The following is a 14264-nucleotide window of genomic DNA, read 5'->3' as shown; positions in this document are numbered from 1 at the left end:
CGATCGGAAGAGAAAAGCAAGACATTAATAGCATCGATTACATCTAAGTTGAACGACTCTCGAAACCAAAGAGACATACTACAAGTTCATTAAAGTTTAATTACAACATGAGCCAATCGATGTTTCAGAACTAGACACAGCATCACTGCTTTCGACTCGACTCAAGGGACCGGAGCGTGGATGAAGCCGCCGTCTATCGTGGGAGTCATGAAATAACGGTCGTTGTCAGCCTGCATTTGTAGCATTGTGTCGATGTCACTGTTGGACGGTTGATTTCTGAGGTAGAACTGCCCCGAGGTACGAAGGACATCTTGATGGATGATTTCCGCAAACTCCGACTGGATGCGAAAGAATTCTTGTCGGAGGTCCGCGTCCTGGATTGCCGACACGCTCGCGGCCCAATCTTTGAGTTTACTCGGTAGCAGAAGTTGATGATGGTCCCGTACGATCGCCCGCATGTGATGGATGGCGTAGTAGGCACCCTTCTGACCGCCAGGCGGCTGCTTGACGCAGCAGAACGTCGTATTGTGGGAGAACACGTGCTTGCCGTACTTACGAATAGGCCTGGTGAAGGTGCCTCCAGATTTGGCGTAGCCGGGGAGAACATCATCAAGAACCTTCTTGACATTTGTGTAGTCTACGTTCGACTGACGGTCCGGGTCGAAATACGTGGCCATGGAATATTTGGGGCTTAGGAGGATGAGCGTGCAACGTGTGTCACTGCAGAAAACACGGAATGTTAAAAGAAAAACGATCGAAATGTAAGAATTCATATGTTACGGGCCGGTTGAGGGGAGGACTTACTCGGGAAAGTAAGGCACGAGGAAGTTATCCTTATCTTGGTTTGCCAGAATGACGCCTTCGAGGTAAGAACTCGCGACTTGCCGGTCCCCAGCGCTGCCCAAGATCTTGGCACGCATGTAGAAGGGGTCGACTATCACGATGTCCGGGGTCTTGTCGCGAATGATCCGCATCTCCATACTCAGCGAAAATAGCCGAACGAAGGTGTAGTGCAGCGGATGAAGGTTCAACATAGCGTGGATGTCATCAAAACGCAGGACGATCGTACGCCCGATGGAGTTATCCACAAAGCCCTTGCCCTCTGGCACCTTGGCCGCGAAAACTGGGTATGCCACATCCTTCTCCCTGAGACGCCGCTTCTCCAAAGAAAGAACACTGTCATGCAGACTCCGCATAGCACCGGTTGCAGCATTGAGCATATTTGTCGGTAGCATCGCCCTACCCGCCACATGCACCCTCCTCGAGATATCCTGCGGTGAAGGTGGCCCGTCCTGAGCACGGATCGTACTCGGTGCCGGCTGGCTCGCACCCTTCTTAGTCTTTCTTTTGCGTGCCTTCTTCTTCTCCTGTAATGGGACCGAGTTCTGCTCACAGACCGCCTTCTTGAGTGTGTTGGGGCTGATAATATTTCGCACCTCGCCTATCTGAGGCTCGGTGAAGTCGGCAGCTGGAGGCGTCTCCTGAGAGCTGAACGTCAGACGGCGCCTGTTGCAACTTGGCTTCTCCGCGGTACCAGCTAGATCGCACACGTCTTTTGTTGGGTTTGGTTCTTGAGAAGGAGGCCCCATGAAGTCGCCATCGTACCCATGTTCGGCAAAGTACTGATCGACGTTGCCAAATGTATCATCTTCGTCGTCGTCGTCGTTCTGATCCTGTGCCATATGCATGTTTGGATCCAGTGGCATAGGGATGTCCGGCACCGTTACGGCGGTCTTGCCATGGGGCCGACTTGGCGCCGGCACGACTGGCGGTGTTGTCTTTGGGGTGGTGTCCCCCGCCCCCAAACGAATCTGGCTCTTCGGCCAAAGCAGGGGCCAGCTCAGGCAGGCGCTGAGGGTCATCACGTCTTCATCGTCGGCCCCGACGGGTCGAATCGGAGGTAACAAGTCGTCGCAGCCTGGCAGCACCCGAACCAGTTGAACCCTAAACAAGTTGGGTGGCATCTGGGTACCGTGGAACAAGGGGTTGCCCGGTTGAACGATTTTGCCCTTGGCGACATCGACCAACTCGTTGTTCACGAAGTGGAGGAGAGTGCACGGAACGTCGGCGGCGCCCTGCGAAAACATGTAGGGCGTCAGGGATGCCCAGTCAAAGGCAAGGAGATGAAGTCCTCGGCCGAGAGAGGCTTAATTAGTTACCGTGATGATGGCGTCGAGCTCGGCTAATGTCGACGCACCGCCAACGGCGGGCGTGCAGTTGACGGAGGTGCCGCTTGCTGCAGAGGTGCCGGCCGGCGTACACCCGGGTGCATTAAGCTCCCGTGCCGGCGTCGGAGACACCAATGTCGCCTCCGCCGGAGGCACCAATGGCCCCGCCATCGCATTATGCGAGTTGCTGGCCGTGAAGCTAGGAATCGGGGGCGGCCCCTGTTGGCCGCCCGCAATCCACGCACTCAACCCCGAGATCAAGGTAGGCACAAGGGCGGTGATCGTCGCTCCGAGTCGTTGTTCCACTTGCTCTTGGACAATCTCCGGAATCCGCGCCACCTGTGCCTTGAGTTCTTGAACCTCTCGCGCCTGGCTTTCCGAGCTGGTCTTTTTCTCCTTCCGCACACCAGCGGAATAGTATGACCCCCATTTTGTCGACAAGCCTTTGCCGGCCACACGACCAGCTGACGTCGGCTTACTGAGCTTATCCTTGTTCTTCATTACATTCAACCCCCTATTTAGAGTGGTGTCCCAAGGGTTGCTCTTAGTCGACCCCGCGCTACTGCTTTCAGTCGCCTGCGGAAGGAATGTGAACCATTTAGAAATTTGGCTTCATTAATTAGAATGCAACCATATGGAGCTAATTACGCGGGGGTGTATTCCTTACCAGAACAAGCTCAAGCTGCCTGGTCTTCGGATCCGTGGTAAGCTCCTTTGTTTTCGGGTCCTTCTTGTACCGGGCCCTGACAAAGTTCCTGGTCTGCTTGTCACCGTATTTATCGAAGAGGGGCGGTAGGCCTTGCTCGGCACGGTCCGCCTCCTCCTTGTCCCATATAGGCTCCGCCACTCTGTAACCGCCGGGACCGAGTGTGTGTTCCCCTATGTTCAGCTCCCGCATTTGTTTCCCCCACTCACTTGATTGGGAGCTTGCGGTGCTCGAGCAATTGATCTTGAAGTCGTTGTAGTCATCTTCGGTGATCGAAGGATTTTTCTCCTTGATCTTCTGATAACTCTCACCTTTCTCGATCATTCTCTTCACATTGCTTTTCCAAGTAGACAGGGCCTTGCTCATCTTCGTGAGGGCAGCATTGTTCACTTTATTCCCTTTGAGGCTTGTGTTTTCAAATTCAGCGGGGAACTTGTATCGTTCGTGCAGCTTCGTGAAGAGGAGGTTGCGCAAATTCCCTCGGTCAGGATGCCTCAGGTTCTCGGTGTTGATCGAGACGGTGCTCCGGACAATGCACCCGAGCTGAAGCGAGTACCCCTTGACTATTCGTTCGGGCGCCGTTGGATTCCCGTTGGAGTCCACTTCAGTAACTTCCTCCTTGAGGGTGCGGAGCACGATCGGGCGCCGGTCCTTCCGTTGCCTCTTCGGTTGGCTGCCATCTGTGCGTGCGCCGCCATCATCAGTGGTGGCATCCTCGGCGGCACCATCAGTGGTGGCATCAGTGTGGTCATCCTCGGCGGCACCATCTGTGGTCTCAGGATCGGTGGGGAAGGCGGCGGCCTCATACAAGTGAGGTTGTTCCTCCATCTCCTGGGACAGCTCCCAGAATGCCTTGCCGCCCGAACCCCCGGCCTCATCGTTGTGGGCCATGTTTCTCTCTAAATAGAAACAAAGTTTGGTCAAAAAGTTGGTTATTGTCAAGGAACAAGATCTCTAAGTTGACCAAATAACCTAATTCTCGAGGAATGTCGCCAAAAAGTTGGTTATTGTCAAGGAACAATTGAGAGATGTTTGTGATATTGCCTAGGTGTTTTGGGATAGAACCTGTTAGTGTGTTGTTGCTAAGGTCCAAGTCCACGTTCTCAGGGTAACCTAGTTCTTGAGGGGTGTGTCTAGAAAGTTGGTTGCTGCAAAGATACAAGGTTGTGAGTTTGGTCAAATTGCCTATGATGTTTGTGATATTGCCTTGGATCTTGAAGGCACTGTTGCATGATGCAGTGGTACAGCCAGCATGGGACCTCATCTTTGCAGGCTAATTTTCTAGATTGTAACACTGGGATTTGTGCACAAGCTAAGCTAGCTAAGACAGTAGCTTCCTTGCAACCCACAAAAGACAAAGGAAAAGGGGTGAAAAGGGGGAGATGGTTAGCTTTGATGAGCAGGCAACATCTTCCTAACCCCCTTCTTCTTGTCTCCTCTCACTATCTCTCTCACACACATGGCAAGCAAGGGTGTCTGAGTGTGTGAAAAAAATACTAAACTAATCCAACCACTAAAGCAAATTAATTTTTATTTCGGTTGAGAATCGGGCACCTTCTAGGTCAAGAAAATTGGGCATGACCTTTGCTAATTTTCTTGACCTTGGAGTGCCCCATTTCTCAACCGAAACGGAAATTAATCAACGTTTCAGGAGAAAGGGGTCATTTTAGAAGATCACAAGTAGCAGCAGCATCACTTGACAAAATCACAACTAGCAGCAGCAACTCGCAGATAGCAGCAGCAGCATCACTTGACAAGTAGTACAGCAGCAGCAGCAGCAGCATGCATGCACTTGGTGCACAGAGTCCCATTTTCAATTTAGTTTCAGTAAAAATGCCACTAGCAAATACAGAGCAAAAATCCACTAGAAGTACACTGTAAACCCACTAACATTTACAGTGTAAATTCCACTAACAATTACAGAATGACAAAACAATATATTTATACTACAACATATATAAAGAAATCTCCGAGTATGGAGATCTTGTAATCAGAAGTAAACACAAGCAAGCTTCAATCCAGATAAAGGCAGTGGAGGCAAAGGCACTAAATCAAAATAGACACCTTAATTGTTTGTGTCCTACATATGTACACCGAAACAAGAATATTACTTTATACTGCAGCCATCACTGCAGCCTGAGCCTCACCCGTTAACTGTTGATTCCTCAAAAAACCAACCTCTTATCTATACTTACTAGTACTTTATACTGCCAAGCAAAAGGAGCGTTAGCATCCCTCTCCCTGTTTAATCTCATAGCACAATGATAAAGTTATCTTGTCCTGGCCATGGGGAAGCACCAAAACCCAATGGAGCCATTTTTTTGTTTTATGAGTTATATAAAAAATTAAATAGTTCCGTGGTTCAGGCATAATTGCCCTCATGTAGGATGGACGGGTGGCCAGGCAGGCTTGTTTAGTTTCGTCACTCAGTGTAGCTAGTTGTCTATACTATCGACCAATAACCAGTTGACTTGATGATCATCGTGTTCATTTTTCTCCTTCACTTTCCTTCTGGTGGAAGCAAGGCATCACTGGTTCATTGTGCATGTATGCTTCCTGTTTTTTACTTTTCCCTTTTTTTTGTCTGCTGGTGAACATTACCACTCCAGCAATCATTCTCTTATATTCTGTTTTCCTTTCCTTCTAGTATTTTTTATGGTACCACACGCCACCGACTAATGAGTTCAGAAGCACCAGACGGACTAATAAGTTTTGAACAACAACCAGCCAGTTGCTGCCAGGACGATAAGAAAAAGCAGTAGCAGTCTTCTGGCAAGGTTAAGATGCTTGATTGATAGAAAAAGCAGTCTTCTGGCAATCTATAGTGTTCAAACAGTTACTTGCTACATATTGTACCTTGTTTAATTGAATCATCAACTCAGTCAATCAAGCATCTTAACCTTGCCAGAAGACTGCTTTTTCTTCCAGCACATTCGTTGCAACCGAAAATTAATTAGCATCGTTCGGTTTTTCTTTTCACAAATCAGAATTCCACACCAAAAAAAACAAGAAAGCAATCTCCAACTTTTCACATAGCTGGTGGGAGACCCCAAATAGAACAGAATTCACTTAACACATGATGCAAACTTAGTTTCAGCACATAATCGCATATTCTTCATGATGAATCATGAATGACCAATTAACAAAACTGCCTGGAAAATACAAATCATAATTACTGCAATTCATATTTTTGAACGCATGAAAGTTCTGGAGACTATTTGAATTTGTATTACAATTCCTAGATTCTGAAGTTCGCAAATTTCTCTCTGATATTTGCCCTGATTATTTACTACAATAACCATGATGATAGGGAAGAGGAAATTAGTCAAATTACTGCTGAAGCTGAGTGCAAATTATCATGCTCATATGGAGATGGGATGGGAGGAGGGAAGGGGATAGGGGTCGGGGCGGTAGCTTACCTTGGAGGAGCGGGCCGGGGTGGAGGAGGCGGTCGGAGAGGATAAGGATGCCGGGGAGTGGGCGACGGTGGTGTGGACGGGGCGGCGTCCGGGCGGCGGGGTCGCGTCGAGGCGGCGGGGCAGCGTCGAGGTGGCGGGGCAGCGGCGTCGGGGCGGGGTCGAGGCGGCGTCGGGGCGGCGTCGGGGCGGCGGGGCGGCGTCGAGGCGGCGTCGGGGCGGCGTCGGGCGGCGGGGCGCGTCGAGGCGGCGTCGGGGCGGCGGGGCAGCGTCGAGGCGGCGGGGCAGCGGTGTCGGGAGAGGAGAGGGGAAGGGGATCTAGGGCGAGGGAGAGGGCAAGGGCGAGGGCGAGCAGTGGGTCAGGGCAGCCGCGCCGGCGGCGGTGGATCGAGAGGGAGAGGGAACTGGCGAGGGGGAGAGGGAAGGGGGGATCGGGCGAAGGGGGAGAGGGAAGGGGGGATCGGGCACAATACTAATGGCGCACCTCACCGTGGTGCGCCATTAGTGTATCCATACTAATGGCGCACCTCACCGTGGTGCGCCATTAGTATTTTTTTTATTTCAACTCGAGCCAACAGGTTATGTACCACCAGAACTTATCCACATCAAGTCCCCTCTACTAGCTCGACTGGTCAGCAGCCAGTTCTCACACCAGGAGGTCCTGGGTTCGACTCCCAGGCTCCACAATTTTTTTTTAGCATTTAAAAAGCTATTTGATACTTATTTGTGTTTAAATATGTTCAAACTTGTTTAAATAATAACAGTAATATTTTTTTATAAGACAGTAGCATTTAAAAAGCTGTTTGATACTTATTTTTTTATAAGACGGTGCGCGGGGTGCGGGGGGTCGGCGGCGGCGGTTGAGTAGGGGAATCGAGGGTGCGGGGGGTCGGCGGCGGCGGCCGGTGGACTGGGGGGTGCTCGGCGGCGAGGGGGACCGGATCTGGCGAGGTGGGATAGCGATCGAGATGGAGGGGGATCGAGATCGAGTGTCCATGAAATTTAAAAATATTCATGATAGTTCAAAAAGTACCCATGAAATACAATCGAGAAATGAAGTCTACGATTTAAATACAATCGATCTTAGCTAGCTATCTGTTCACAATCTTCTTGCCCTTCTTTTTCGCAAATGGAGTTCTTCTGTGGAACGGACGTCCTTTAGGTAGGGTGGTCCTGCTTCTTCTTGTGGTGTATGCTGCTACTTCATCATCGTCGTCATGTTCGATCCTCGGGTCGCCGTACTTGTCGAAGTCTTGCTCATTGGCTACTCCATCCATTCCGATGATCTTCCTTTTGCCTCTCCTCACGACAACACGACTGGGCTTTGGCGGGTCGGTAATGAAGAAGCATTGGTCCACTTGGGAAGCCAGTACCCATGGCTCATTTTTCGCGGTGACGTTTGCGCCCGCGGTCTTGGATTTGGCTTCGGGTATAACCATGGTGGTGAAATACCGGTCTTCTTTTATGACGTTCTTGGCCCATCTGACACGGAACATCGGGACCTTCTCTCCAGCGTAGCTCAGCTCCCAGATCTCCTCGATCCTTCCGTAGTATCTGTCCTTGTCGTTACCGGTGTAGGATTCCATCGTTACCCCGGAGTTCTGATAACCATCGCTCTTCATGTCCTTGGCCTCGGTGTAGAATGTGTAGCCGTTGATATCGTACGCCTCATAGGTCATCAGGTTGTGCTCGGCGCCCTGTGACAAGGCGAATATGAGTTGTTCTTCCGCGGAAGAATCCTCATGTAAAGGGTACGACAGAAGCTTCTGCTTGAACCAACGCGTGAAACATGAGTTGTGCTCTTTGAGTATATCTCCGTCCGTCCTCTGTTGGCCTCGGTCATTGTACGTCTTCTTAATAAAGGTTTTGTGCTCTACCACCCAAGGATCGACCACGTCTATGTGTTGTAGCGCGACTAGGTTTGCTCTTTCAAAGTCGGCGAGTCGACCCTCGAAGTCGACATGCATTTCGCGGCGACCCTCACGGTGACCCCATCCAGCGAGCCTGCCGAGGTGCCTGTTGACGGGCAGACCAACGGGGTTCTCGATGCCTAGATAATTCGTGCAGTAGGAGATGCACTCTTCGGTCAGAAAGCCCCTGGCTATGCTTCCCTCTGGACGTGACATGTTGCGAACGTATCCTTTGATGACACCATTCATCCTTTCGAACGGCATCATGCTGTGCAGGAACGTCGGCCCGAGTTGGATGATATCCTCCACTATATGGACCAGCAGATGCACCATAACGTCGAAGAATGCGGGCGGGAAGTACATCTCAAGCTCGCATAGTATCACCACGATCTCTTCCTGTAGCCTTCTGAGTTGCCTCACGCCAATCGACTTCCGAGAGATGACGTCGAAGAAGTTGCATAGGCCAAATAGCGTTTCACGGACGTGCGCGTCCATGATCCCACGGATTGCAACTGGAAGTATCTGCGTCATCAGCACGTGACAGTCGTGAGACTTCATCCCGCTGAACTTCTGCTTCGCTGGGTCTAGGTATCTGCTTATCTTCCCCGCGTAACCGTAAGGAAGTTTTACTCCTAGGAGGCAGGTGAAAAACTGCTCGATCTCCTCCTGACTTAGAGTGAAGCACGCGGGAGGGTAGTCATTTCCGGTCTTCTTGGCCTTTTTGCCTTTGCGACGACTTTCTGTGTCCTGCTTCGCCTCATCATCATCATCATCATCATCATCATCATATATAGCGTGAAGCTCCTGCCTGATGCCCATTGATTTCAAGTCTGCCCTTGCTTTCGGCCCATCTTTGGTCCTCTCTGGCATGTTGAGCAGGGTACCAAGCAGACTCTCGCACACGTTCTTCGTGATATGCATGACATCAAGGCTGTGAGGCACACGGTGGATCTTCCAGTACGGCAAGTCCCAGAAAACAGACCTCGTTTTCCATACCTTCAGCAGCGGCTCTGGCGCCTTTTGCTTCTTTCCCGGCAGTGGGCAGTCTTTCCAATTTTTCAACAGCTTGTCTATTTCCTCGCCGCTCCTCGTACACGGGCGTTTTCGGGGTTCGGTTTCACCATCGAACAGATCCTTGCGTTTCCTCCACGGGTCATCGTCGCGAAGCCACCTTCGATGTCCCATGAACACGGTTTTCGAAGACCCGGGATCTCTATCTAGCTGGCGATACGTTGTGTCATCCATGCACCTTACGCATCCAGAAAATCCGTGGACTACCTGCCCCGCAAGATATCCGTAACCGAGATAGTCGTGCACCGTCGTGAGCAGTGCGGCTCTCATAGGGAAATATTCTTTCTCTGCGGCGTCCCACGTATTGGCTGGCGTTTTCCACAGCGTGTCAATCTCCTCTTTCAGCAGCCCCAGATACAGATTGATGTCGTTCCCTGGTTGTTTCGGCCCTTCAATTAGCATACTCATGTGAATGTACTTCCTCTTCATGCACAACCAGGGGGGAAGGTTGTACATCCACACGAACACAGGCCAGGTGCTATGTGTGCTTCTCTGGCTGCCAAACGGATTGACTCCATCGGTGCTCGCGCCCAGCATGATGTTCCTTGGATCGTTCCCAAATTCTGGGTATTCGAAGTTCAACGCTTGCCACTGGCTCGCATCCTTAGGGTGACTCAGCATCTTGTCTTTTTTATCTATCTCCGGATCATTTGCGTCATCTTCTCGCTTCTTCTCCTCCCTATCCGCGTGCCAACGCAGGAGCTTTGCTACCTTAGGGTCCGCGAAATACCGCTGCAGACGAGGAGTGATCGGAAAGTACCACACCACTTTTCGAGGAGCTTTCTTCCTCTTCTTGTATCGAGTGACACCGCACACCGGACATATGGTAGACTCCGCGTGCTCGTCCCGATAAATGATGCAATTGTTCATGCACACATGGTATTTCACGTGCGGTAAATCCAGAGGACACACGATTTTCTTCGCCTCCTCCAAACTGGTCGGGCACTTGTTCCCCTTGGGAAGACGTTCGTGCCAGAATGACATGTTCTCGTCGAAGCATGCGTCGGTCATTTTGTGTTTTACCTTCATCTCCAGAGCCATGAGCGTTACTTTCAGGCGGGTATCCTCGGGCCTGCATCCTTCATACAATGGAGTAACCGCGTCTAACTCAAGTTGATCCATCTTGGCTTTCTCTCGGGCGGCAGCTCTTGCGTTATCCGTCTGCTTGAGAAGCAGCTCTTGAATATGAGGGTCCTGCACCCAGCCCATCGATGGTCCAGCGTCGTCTGCTCCGCCGGCATCATCATCATGTCCTGCATCTTCTACATGATGACTGTGTACAGCATCACCGTCGTGATCATCTCCTGGGGATTCTTCGTCTTCTCGCCCCCCCCGAGCCGCGGTGGTTGTCTTGCTGCCCTTCCTCATTTCTTGCCCGGCCCCCATGGACGACTTCGTAGTCATCTTCATCACCTTGCCACCGATAGCCATCCATGAAACCACGCAAGAGCAGGTGGTCCCGCACCTGCCCGGAATCCGGGTCCGCAATAAGGCTATTCAGCTTGCATCTTCGACACGGACATCTTATCTCCGTCTCGTTCTTTTGAAGCATCTCGGCCTTCGCGGACCTCAAAAACCTATTCACGATGCCTTCGGTCATCGTGCGGACCATGGTCGCCTGCGGGGTAGAGCAAAACGATATTTTAGAACCAAGAAAAAATTTGGCATGACTTTCCCTAAAAATAGGACCAAAAAGAATGCTTAATGCCAAAATTCTCGCCGAAACGGAAATGAATCAACATTCCGGCAAAATATTGGCAACTATCGCATTTCAAATACCGGTACACCTCCAAACACAAACACATATGCAACACCACAAACATATGCAACACCACGAACATACATAGATCTAGCTAGGCCATAAAAAGTGCATGTGCACATTGTTGTAGGGAGAACAACATAAATATAGCTTCCCCCCTTACTTACCTAGCAAAACAAGGTAACTTAACCACTTAATTTGAATGAATCTATGGTGGAAATGAGGTGAAAAAGAGGAGGCACCCGAGACAAGGAGGAGGCGGTGGAGAGAATGAAGTGGGGAGAAAGTGAGTGTGGGAGGAGAGGCTGTCCAAAATATCTTGTTGCTGCCCACTTACTAATGGCGCACCAGCAACAAATGCGCCATTAGTAATCCAGGTTACTAATGGCGCACCCCCTGGTGGTGCGCCATTAGTACTTTTGCAAAAAAAGGAATAAAAACAATAATAAAAAAATTAACATTAGTGGCGCACCTTCTGGCTGGTGCACCATTACTAGTTACAACTAGTAATGGCGCACCACCAGTGGATGCGCCATTAGTATGTTTGGACAGGCACACTAGTTCAAAAAAAATTGGTACTAATGGCGCACCGTGGGCAGGGTGCGCCATTAGTAGTTTCAACACTAATGGCGCATCAGGAGGTGGTGCACCATCAGTATATACTAATGGCGCACCACATGTCTGGTGCGCCATTAGTGTCATTTCCATCTATAGCCCTTTTCCTAGTAGTGATAGCATGCAAGGATCAACTATAGCAATCTTGGCCAAATTGAATAACACGTAAACAATCTGCCAGGAAACATTTTGAAGCAAAAGTAGAGCACGCAAATGACATGCTAGACTACTCCATAATTGCAACCAAGGGCATGAATGGATAGACAATAACCACATGTTCAAAACACCCTTACTGAAGTATCTCAAAATATGCATGGATCTCTTTGTAGCATCAAGTTTACATGGCATGAAAATAACAGCAGAACAGGAACTAAAACAGCAACATCATGATGCCTAGTCTGCATGCTTGTGCTAGTCACCACATTGATCACAAAAATACATGGCATACACCCCTGTAAAGATGGCATGGCATAGTTCAAAACACATGTAGACATCAACCTCATAGGATGCACACATCAATCATGGCAAAAATGACAAAAGAGCTCGTTCTGTTAACAGACAACAGAAAACATCATGAAGCACTCTTACAATGATTATTCGGGCACCAAGATGAGCTCAAATGAATATGTTGCAATGGAGTCAAATGATGTACTCGTTGAGACGAACAATTTGACGTATTACACACACAAAATGGAGCTACGGATGTAGAGATACGGCATGACGAACATGGCATGAAAATTACTGAATCTGGGGACAATGGAATTTACCTCCGGGAAAAGTCAACCCGGGACGGAGGCATGCGGGACGAGGGGATCCAGGACGAGGCAGAGGCGCGTTTGGTTCGGTGGCCTGGTGGATCTGGTCCAGGCCGGCACGGATCCGGACGGTGCGACTCCGGCGATGGACGGCGCGAACTCCGGCGATGGGACGCGGCGGCGGGGCGGCGCCGGAAGCCGGAGGACTCGGCGGAGAGGGCGGCGCGCAGGAGCAATGCTCCGGCGGGGCGCCGGCGGGATCCGCGGCGGAGGCGAGCTGGCTCGGCGCGACCGGAGGCGGGGCGCGCGGCACCGGCGGCAGAGGGCGGCGGGCATGCCGGCGAGGGACTCTCGCGGCGGCGGCGAGGCGCGGCGGCCTCGGGCGGAGCGCGCCGGCGGGTCGGGCGGCGTGGGGAGGGCGCGGGCCGCGGGAAGGCGGCGCGATGGGCCGGGAGGCGACGGAGGCGAGCGGGGCGGCGGAGGCGGGCGACGCAGTCGAGGGCGACGGCCGGCGAGGCGGCGGGCGGCCGGAGGGGCGCGCTCGGGCGGCGGCGGCGGAGCGTGGGCCGCGCGGGCCCCGGATGGGCTCGGGCAGGCCGCGGCGCGGAGGGACGGCAGCGGGGCCACGTGGCGCACTGCGATTGGCTGCGGGGAGCGGGGAGGACGTGTCCGGCGCCGGGCGGACGCGTCCGGCGACGGCGAGGGGAAATTTTTAGGGTTAGGGGCGATTTGATCCGCGAATTTCGGGGGAGGTCTAGTTTTATAGGTAGAGGGAGCTAGGAGAGTCCAAATGGAGCACGGTTTTTGCCCACACGATCGTGATCGAACGACCGAGAGCATGGAGGGGAGTTAGATGGGTTTTGGGCCACTTTGGAAGGGGTGTTGGGCTGCAAAGAGAGAGGGGCTTTACGGTTATGCGGTTAACCGTTGGAGTATCAAACGACCTCCAAATGGCACGAAACTTGACAGGTGGTCTACCGGTGGTATACCAAGGCCACATGACAAGCCTCGGGCCATTCCGAGAAAGTTTAACACCCACTCACGAAAAGAGAGAAGAGGGGGACGCCGGGGGGCATAGGAGCGCCGGATTGCAAAAGGGACAACGGGGAAAATGCTCGGATGCATGAGACGGACACGTATGCAAAATGAAATGCACATGATGACATGATAAAATGCAACACGCAAGCAAATGACATGGCAACAATGGAGAATAACTGGCAGACACCTGGCGCATCGGATCTGGGGCGTTACAACACTCCTCCACTAACAAGAGATCTCGTCCCGAGATCTTAGCACCGAGATGGAAGGGAAAAAGGGATGAGGTGAAACAAGAACTCAAGAGAAGAAGCGAAGAATCGAGAGCACTCGAGAATAAGAGAGGAACGACGAGAATGACAAGAATCGAAAGCTCACGGAATCAGATAGACTATGAAACCACTCCGGTTAGAACGAGATAAGAAACGAATAAGACTGAAAGGATTTAGGTAGAACTCCGGCTAAACATGGAAAGAATAGAACATGAACTTGAGAGGATGGAATGACACTTGATGAAGACATGACACAAAACCTCCGGAAAGAATTGAAATAATGGAATGAAAAGAATTTAGAAGGACTGAATGAAGTTGTTGAGAAAATCAACAACGAAAGAATAAGCTTGTTCTGGTCTTATAGATAACATCTCAGAAATTATGAGGTGATAACCAGCCGCAAATGGAAAAGGTTAAATAGCTGAGAAGAACGAAGAAATGCAAAACTCCACTTCAAAAGAATACGGAAAATTAATTGCACTTCGAGATGCGAGAAGAAAAGGATACTTGAACTCCACCGACAAAATCTTGATGAACTATTGAAGAATGAATTAAAT

The sequence above is a fragment of the Triticum aestivum genome, chromosome 3B, assembly GCF_018294505.1.
Source record: "Triticum aestivum cultivar Chinese Spring chromosome 3B, IWGSC CS RefSeq v2.1, whole genome shotgun sequence".
Lineage (NCBI taxonomy): Eukaryota > Viridiplantae > Streptophyta > Magnoliopsida > Poales > Poaceae > Triticum > Triticum aestivum.
Note: the sequence above shows the minus strand (reverse complement) of the source record.